Source organism: Culex pipiens, chromosome 3, assembly GCF_016801865.2.
Source record: "Culex pipiens pallens isolate TS chromosome 3, TS_CPP_V2, whole genome shotgun sequence".
Lineage (NCBI taxonomy): Eukaryota > Metazoa > Arthropoda > Insecta > Diptera > Culicidae > Culex > Culex pipiens.
Genome location: NC_068939.1, coordinates 97,402,268 through 97,411,962, shown reverse-complemented (window position 1 = coordinate 97,411,962; position 9,695 = coordinate 97,402,268).

Genomic DNA, 9,695 nt, shown 5'->3' with positions numbered 1-9,695 from the left:
GCATTTCAGTTGCCGAAACAAACTGTTAGCAATAAAAGATTCCAATATTGCATGACTGACCCTTTAAAATTGGCAAGGCTAAGTGCTGTATCAACTGCAATATACCTTGTAAGTTTTTCTTGTCCATTTCTTTTTGTGTTTTTTTTGTATTAGTCATTTGTATAAGCCATCACAGAACATATCATTTTTCACCACACTCTGGCAGTTTGTTGCTCCTTTTTGCCATTCTAATTGTTGCGGGTGTGGTGACCGGTAAATGGAAATGCCCACCACACTCTATTGGACTGGCTTTTTCTAGACTCTTTGTGTATAAATAACGCTGACTAGCCACTTTTGATAACTCCAAGCCGGGTCCACAACTGACCAACGCGTTTACCACTCTGTCCTTTGAAGGTCAAGGGTTTATTGTAGCTGCCGTTTGCCTGGATTTTTCGTTTCGTCTTCTTTTTTTTTCTCTCTTATTTTCTATATATTTATATTTAAGCGAAGAAACTGCTATCGCGCAATAAAATAATGTTAACAGCTCGTGGCAAGTGTACACCATCAATCATGTGTGAAAGTCTTTCATTTAAGTCGACAAAAATGGTAATCACTTTTTGACAGGACATTTGAGCATTTTCATGGAGACGCATGGTACTTCATCCGATCCACTCCAGGTTTTAGGTTTTAAAAACGCCCACCACACGACACCGATCATTCACCCATAGCTCAACAAAAAAAAAAGAAAGCCTCACTCATTACTTATTCGACGCGTCGCTTCAAATGAACTCTATCAAAGTGACAGCAGGTTCAACATGCACGAAACGAACGTCTGGTTGGCGGGTGAAACGCCTCATGTTTATTCTAAAGCCAGTTACAATCAGAGACGCATCGAGCTCTACAGGCTCAATAAAAACTCCTTACCTGCTCTGTATGGTAGAACAGAGCTAAGCTCTGTATGCAGCGAACAGAGCCAGCTCTGTATGGGGAAAAATAATATTGATTTGCATATATCTCAAAAACGATAAGTTTTAGAAAGTTGACATGTTCTAGAAAGTTGCTGGTACCAAAAGGTTCTATATTATTGTCTCAGACGTCATTACAATTTGGTTTATTTTAGTTGTGCAAAACAAGAAAAAACTATTTATTTTCTAAGATATAAGGTATAGAATATTTTTGTTTTCGACAAAGTTGCTCAACTACCAAAAATGAACAACTCTCTCGAAGACACCAAAGCTCTATCTTCAATAGATACCGAAATAAAAAATAAAAACTATTTTTATAATAAATACTGCTTGCGACAAACACAAAGCGACCGCGTCGTAGGCACAGGTAATATGAGGCATGTTTGGTAGAGATCGTCTGAAGTGAAAACTAGTATAGCAGAGTGTTCATAGAGAGTTTTTATGTTAAATGCTCTCGTCTGGATGGTTGAAAGAAATTTCAGATAAAATTATACAAATTTATAAAATTATATTCTTTCTATTGTACTGGTAAGTAATTAAGATTAGAAACAACAAAATTATTGCACAGCTATTTTTATGTTTGTCTTGACAAAACAAATGTTTAACAAAATTACAAGTTTTGTACAACAAATTCAGATAAAAAACAATTTCAAATACGCAAGTTAAAAATAAAAACTAAATCTTCTAACAATTATTTTAATTTAATAAAAAGAAAATCAGTTAACATAAGTTTAACTTTATAAAGATTTCAGGAAACTTTTCTTTTTTATTTAATTCAACAGAAAAAAACTATATTTTTCAAGCAAGATAACCATAAGAAAGTTTTAAGCTCTAAATAATCTCTATGATATTTTTTTACATTTTGTCACCTTTTTTAAATAAAATAAGAGAATGAAATTAAATAGCAAAAACCATTTTTTCTTTATTTCTCAAGCCAGGAAATCAGTGAAGAGTTTCAAGCTCTAAATGCTCTCTATGGAAATTTGCCATTTTATTACCTGTATTCTAAATATTTTTTATTTTTCAAACAAAGGAAAGCAGTGAAGAGTTTTTAGCTCTAAATGCTCTCTATGGAAATTTGCCATTTTATTACCTGTATTCTAAATATTTTTTATTTTTCAAACAAAGGAAAGCAGTGAAGAGGTTTTAGCTCTAAATGCTCTCTATGGAAATTTGCCATTTTATTACCTGTATTCTAAATATTTTTTTTTATTTTTCAAATAAAGGAAAGCAGTGAAGAGTTTTTAGCTCTAAATGCTCTCTATGGAAATTTGCCATTTTATTACCTGTATTCTAAATATTTTTTATTTTTCAAACAAAGGAAAGCAGTGAAGAGGTTTTAGCTCTAAATGCTCTCTATGGAAATTTGCCATTTTATTACCTGTATTCTAAATATTTTTTATTTTTCAAACAAAGGAAAGCAGTGAAGAGTTTTTAGCTCTAAATGCTCTCTACGGAAATTTGCCATTTTATTACCTGTATTCTAAATATTTTTTATTTTTTAAACAAAGGAAAGCAGTGAAGAGTTTTTAGCTCTAAATGCTCTCTATGGAAATTTGCCATTTTATTACCTGTATTCTAAATATTTTTTTTTATTTTTCAAATAAAGGAAAGCAGTGAAGAGTTTTTAGCTCTAAATGCTCTCTATGGAAATTTGCCATTTTATTACCTGTATTCTAAATATTTTTTATTTTTCAAACAAAGGAAAGCAGTGAAGAGTTTTTAGCTCTAAATGCTCTCTATGGAAATTTGCCATTGTATTACCTGTATTCTAAATATTTTTTTTATTTTTCAAACAAAGGAAAGCAGTGAAGAGTTCTTAGCTCTAAATGCTCTCTATGGAAATTTGCCATTTTATTACCTGTATTCTAAATATTTTTTTTATTTTTCAAATAAAGGAAAGCAGTGAAGAGTTTTTAGCTCTAAATGCTCTCTATGGAAATTTGCCATTTTATTACCTGTATTCTAAATATTTTTTATTTTTCAAACAAAGGAAAGCAGTGAAGAGTTTTTAGCTCTAAATGCTCTCTATGGAAATTTGCCATTTTATTACCTGTATTCTAAATATTTTTTATTTTTCAAACAAAGGAAAGCAGTGAAGAGGTTTTAGCTCTAAATGCTCTCTATGGAAATTTGCCATTTTATTACCTGTATTCTAAATATTTTTTATTTTTCAAACAAAGGAAAGCAGTGAAGAGTTTTTAGCTCTAAATGCTCTCTACGGAAATTTGCCATTTTATTACCTGTATTCTAAATATTTTTTATTTTTTAAACAAAGGAAAGCAGTGAAGAGTTTTTAGCTCTAAATGCTCTCTATGGAAATTTGCCATTTTATTACCTGTATTCTAAATATTTTTTTTTATTTTTCAAATAAAGGAAAGCAGTGAAGAGTTTTTAGCTCTAAATGCTCTCTATGGAAATTTGCCATTTTATTACCTGTATTCTAAATATTTTTTATTTTTCAAACAAAGGAAAGCAGTGAAGAGTTTTTAGCTCTAAATGCTCTCTATGGAAATTTGCCATTGTATTACCTGTTTTCTAAATATTTTTTATTTTTCAAACAAAGGAAACCAGTGAAGAGTTTTTAGCTCTAAATGCTCTCTATGGAAATTTGCCATTTTATTACCTGTATTCTAAATATTTTTTTTTATTTTTCAAATAAAGGAAAGCAGTGAAGAGTTTTTAGCTCTAAATGCTCTCTATGGAAATTTGCCATTTTATTACCTGTATTCTAAATATTTTTTATTTTTCAAACAAAGGAAAGCAGTGAAGAGTTTTTAGCTCTAAATGCTCTCTATGGAAATTTGCCATTTTATTATTTGTATTCTAAATATTTTTTATTTTTCAAACAAAGGAAAGCAGTGAAGAGTTCTTAGCTCTAAATGCTCTCTATGGAAATTGGCCATTGTATTACCTGTTTTCTAAATATTTTTTATTTTTCAAGCAAAGGAAACCAGTGAAGAGTTTTTAGCTCTAAATGCTCTCTATGGAAATTTGCCATTTTATTACCTGTATTCTAAATATTTTTTTTTATTTTTCAAATAAAGGAAAGCAGTGAAGAGATTTAGCTCTAAATGCTCTCTATGGAAATTTGCCATTTTATTACCTGTATTCTAAATATTTTTTATTTTTCAAACAAAGGAAAGCAGTGAAGAGTTTTTAGCTCTAAATGCTCTCTATGGAAATTTGCCATTTTATTACCTGTATTCTAAATATTTTTTTATTTTTCAAATAAAGGAAAGCAGTGAAGAGTTTTTAGCTCTAAATGCTCTCTATGGAAATTTGCCATTTTATTACCTGTATTCTAAATATTTTTTTTTTATTTTTCAAATAAAGGAAAGCAGTGAAGAGTTTTTAGCTCTAAATGCTCTCTATGGAAATTTGCCATTTTATTACCTGTATTCTAAATATTTTTTATTTTTCAAATAAAGGAAACCAGTGAAGAGTTTTTAGCTCTAAATGCTCTCTATGGAAATTTAGTTAAAACATAATCGACAATAAAATATATTATCGATTTATTTTGTCCAACTTAAATTTAATTACATTATTCAACTCAATTGATGTTAAAATCTTGTAGTGAGAAAAAAAAAAAAGCAAAATTTCCATAAAGAGCATTTAGAACAAAAAACTCTTCACTGATTTCCTGAAAAAAATAGAATACATGTAATACAATGGCAAATTTCCATAGAGAGCATTCAGAGCTAAGAACTCTTCACTACTTTCCTTTATTTGAAAAATAAAAAAATATTTAGAATACAGGTAATAAAATGGCAAATTTCCATAGAGAGCATTTAGAGCTAAAAACTCTTCACTGCTTTCCTTTGTTTGAAAAATAAAAAATATTTAGAATACAAATAATAAAATGGCAAATTTCCATAGATAGCATTTAGAGCTAAAAACTCTTCACTGCTTTCCTTTTTTGAAAAATAAAAAATATTTAGAATACAGGTAATAAAATGGCAAATTTCCATAGAGAGCATTTAGAGCTAAAAACTCTTCACTGCTTTCCTTTATTTGAAAAATAAAAAAAAATATTTAGAATACAGGTAATAAAATGGCAAATTTCCATAGAGAGCATTTAGAGCTAAAAACTCTTCACTGCTTTCCTTTGTTTGAAAAATAAAAAATATTTAGAATACAAATAATAAAATGGCAAATTTCCATAGAGAGCATTTAGAGCTAAAAACTCTTCACTGCTTTCCTTTATTTGAAAAATAAAAAAAAATATTTAGAATACAGGTAATAAAATGGCAAATTTCCATAGAGAGCATTTAGAGCTAAAAACTCTTCACTGCTTTCCTTTGTTTGAAAAATAAAAAAATATTTAGAATACAAATAATAAAATGGCAAATTTCCATAGATAGCATTTAGAGCTAAAAACTCTTCACTGCTTTCCTTTGTTTGAAAAATAAAAAATATTTAGAATACAAATAATAAAATGGCAAATTTCCATAGAGAGCATTTAGAGCTAAAAATAAAAACTCTTCACTGCTTTCCTTTATTTGAAAAATAAAAAAAAATATTTAGAATACAGGTAATAAAATGGCAAATTTCCGTAGAGAGCATTTAGAGCTAAAAACTCTTCACTACTTTCCTTTGTTTGAAAAATAAAAAAAATATTTAGAATACAGGTAATACAATGGCAAATTTCCATAGAGAGCATTTAGAGCTAAAAACTCTTCACTGCTTTCCTTTGTTTGAAAAATAAAAAAAATATTTAGAATACAGGTAATACAATGGCAAATTTCCATAGAGAGCATTTAGAGCTAAAAACTCTTCACTGCTTTCCTTTGTTTGAAAAATAAAAAATATTTAGAATACAGGTAATAAAATGGCAAATTTTCATAGAGAGCATTTAGAGCTTGAAACTCTTCACTGATTTCCTGGCTTGAGAAATAAAGAAAAAATGGTTTTTGCTATTTAATTTCATTCTCTTATTTTATTTAAAAAAGGTGACAAAATGTAAAAAAATATCATAGAGATTATTTAGAGCTTAAAACTTTCTTATGGTTATCTTGCTTGAAAAATATAGTTTTTTCTGTTGAATTAAATAAAAAAGAAAAGTTTCCTGAAATCTTTATAAAGTTAAACTTATGTTAACTGATTTTCTTTTTATTAAATTAAAATAATTGTTAGAAGATTTAGTTTTTATTTTTAACTTGCGTATTTGAAATTGTTTTTTATCTGAATTTGTTGTACAAAACTTGTAATTTTGTTAAACATTTGTTTTGTCAAGACAAACATAAAAATAGCTGTGCAATAATTTTGTTGTTTCTAATCTTAATTACTTACCAGTACAATAGAAAGAATATAATTTTATAAATTTGTATAATTTTATCTGAAATTTCTTTCAACCATCCAGACGAGAGCATTTAACATAAAAACTCTCTATGAACACTCTGCTATACTAGTTTTCACTTCAGACGATCTCTACCAAACATGCCTCATATTACCTGTGCCTACGACGCGGTCGCTTTGTGTTTGTCGCAAGCAGTATTTATTATAAAAATAGTTTTTATTTTTTATTTCGGTATCTATTGAAGATAGAGCTTTGGTGTCTTCGAGAGAGTTGTTCATTTTTGGTAGTTGAGCAACTTTGTCGAAAACAAAAATATTCTATACCTTATATCTTAGAAAATAAATAGTTTTTTCTTGTTTTGCACAACTAAAATAAACCAAATTGTAATGACGTCTGAGACAATAATATAGAACCTTTTGGTACCAGCAACTTTCTAGAACATGTCAACTTTCTAAAACTTATCGTTTTTGAGATATATGCAAATCAATATTATTTTTCCCCATACAGAGCTGGCTCTGTTCGCTGCATACAGAGCTTAGCTCTGTTCTACCATACAGAGCAGGTAAGGAGTTTTTATTGAGCCTGTAGAGCTCGATGCGTCTCTGGTTACAATGAGAAAAATTTACCGTTGGCATTCTTTTTCTTCACTTTTGAGAGCTCCGGTCAACTTTTCGGTGGTACGCGGGTTAATCGCACACAATCTCAAGCTTCTTTATGTACAATCAAATGGTGGTGATGACGGGCCGGACAGGCAGACAGCGTATGTAATTTGCTGCTGCTGAGCTTTGGTAGGAGCTTTCATCCGGCTGCCGATAGAACCAGCACCGACTTGACTTTCAAGTTCATTACCAGCCGGTGGAACCAACCATTATGTATTGTGCGCTGTAAAATTGTCCCGATGAAAGATCTCCAGTCAAGTGATAAGAACCGGTGTCAGGTGAAAGAATTATACTAATTATTGCCAAGGACACGCAACGTTTTCTGCTTTTTTTTAAGTTTCAAAGGATAAAAAAATCTACATCAGAATGGATCATAACGAAGGACAAATGGTTTTTAAATCCATTGAATGCCCATTTTCGCACAAATTTCCCATATGCCAAAGACAGCAAGCTGAGCAAAACGCAGGGCAAGTTTGTTCCACACATGAAGCTACATGTTAAGTTTTCGCGGAAAAACTATATTTCCTCCAATATTCTATAACAAAGTACTGTATAATTTTGGTTTTTCAGCATACGATTTGAACCAAATTGCACAGTAAAAAAAATCATGACAATATTACATCTGGGAAGCGGTATATCTATTGTCAGATAAAATGTATAATTTTACCTCTGAAAATTTGTAATTTTACCACTATTTTGGTGTAATGTCACTTTTTCAATCTAAATTGAGGTAAACTTACATAATAAAAGAGGTAATATTCAACCTTCAAAAACTACATCTTCCAAATTAGCACATTTTTTTTACTGTGTGCATCAATAACTCAAAAGTGATGAAAATGGATTTAGGACATTTATGCAAACAGAGACAGTTTAGAACTCTCAAACTGCTTGTATCTTCATAAATTTCCTACTAGAGCGACAATGAAAAACTACATTATGGCAAGGGTCCCGATTTTCGGCTCAAACATCAAAAATCACTCACTCATCGCCGAACGAATCATTGCCGACTGGAGTGTGCAACACACACTCAACGAAACAAATACTTCGTGAATTTCTTTGCCTACTCCGACCGTCGACCCGAGTCACAAAAGAATATGTTCATAGAAGAGAGAATCTAACAAAATACCAGCGAGGAGCTCACTTGGCCTGAGTCAGCTTTGAGCGACATCGCGCTCTGAGCCATTCGCTGTACTACCCAATTGGAGTGAGAGGGAGAGCAAAGGAGAGTATTCAGTAACGATTGGTGCTGAAGTGACAAACGGGAGGAAACGCTCAGAGCAGTTTTTGTCGCGATCGATTTGTGATCGTGAGTGAGTGAGTCTTTTTGGAGCAATCAGGACCACTGCATTAGGGACACACCCTGTCTCGATTCTTTAGGCAAGAATAAGTCAATTTTGAGTCAAATTAATTATAGTTTTGGGGTCGCTGATGAGTGTTGACCACGAGCGGAAATTCCTGGGAAATATTTACCGGGAATTTGGCATTTTTTGAACATTCCCATTTCGGGAAATTTGGACACTTATGAATAGTTATCAAAATAATATACATATAGCTAATAAGATACCGTCAGTGGGGGTGACATTGGGTCTGGGGGGTGAGATTGGGTCAAAGTGATTTTTTACGGATTTTACTATTTCTCAGGTTCTTCTCATTGAAACTGAATTCTGTTAAAAGGGTTGTGTAGGGGACATCTTAAGATGACTTCGCTGAAAAAATCTCGTTCCTAGAACAAATCCTGTTATTTTGGCAGCTGTCTAAAGTTGAGGTACGTTTTTGGCCAAAAATGACCTCTCGAAAAATCATTTTTCTAATACATTTGTTAGAATTGCTCGAAAACTACCCAAATGTTTGAAAATCTCCACTTCAAACATTGTAGCATGTCAATACGATTCCCTCGAACAAGAAACACCGTTGGATGACTTGTTTTTACCATATCGTTGTATTTGAGCATCATTTTAGTTTCATTTGACCTAATGTCACCCCCTCTAAGGGGTGAGATTGGGTCAATTTTCAAACTATTGGCATTCAAGGTAGTGTTCATCAAAATCCACCATATTTTGGGAAAATGTCAGTAAACTATCTAAGAACAAATCTACGTTGAAAGATTTTCAATGTTGTTTAAATTGTTTTTGTTATTAAGAAATTACAAGAGTTGTATCGTTTTTTGACCCATAGTCACCCCCACTGACGGTACATTATATGAGTTCAATTATAGAAAAAAAATATATAACGATTCTTGGGATCGATGCATCCTTTATTTGCCAATTCAGGACTAGTAAAATTAAACTGGTAACAAAATTCTAATACCTAACTGTATTTGGTGACAAAACGCAACCACAAAGTTGGGAGGCTAAAAGCTAACGTAAAAAAATAGCAATTATAGTCCAGATATAAAAAAACTGAAAAGTTATATGAATTAATTTAACTTCTCTCCTTCAGTTTTTCTTGTTATTGTTAATAATTTTTCACATATTTAAAGTTTACATAAAAGGTAAAAACTAAATTTAGCATTCACTGTGGCTTTTGTTCATTGTTTGTCATAAGTAAAGCAGAAAATTATAGAAATTTTAAACTATTTCGACGTCACTTTTTGACGTTCCGAGAAAAACGCGTTTAAATGTTTGACCTTGAACAAACAAAAACGAGAGCACGCAATGTAAATAATTACAAACACGTTTTGTTTGGTTGACCATTCTGTGCATTGCCCCAAAATTGGATGAATTTGGTCTCGAGTTATAAATGAAAATGTTTACGGTAGTCGAGCTCGTATCTGTGTCAAACGCGTTCTGACCT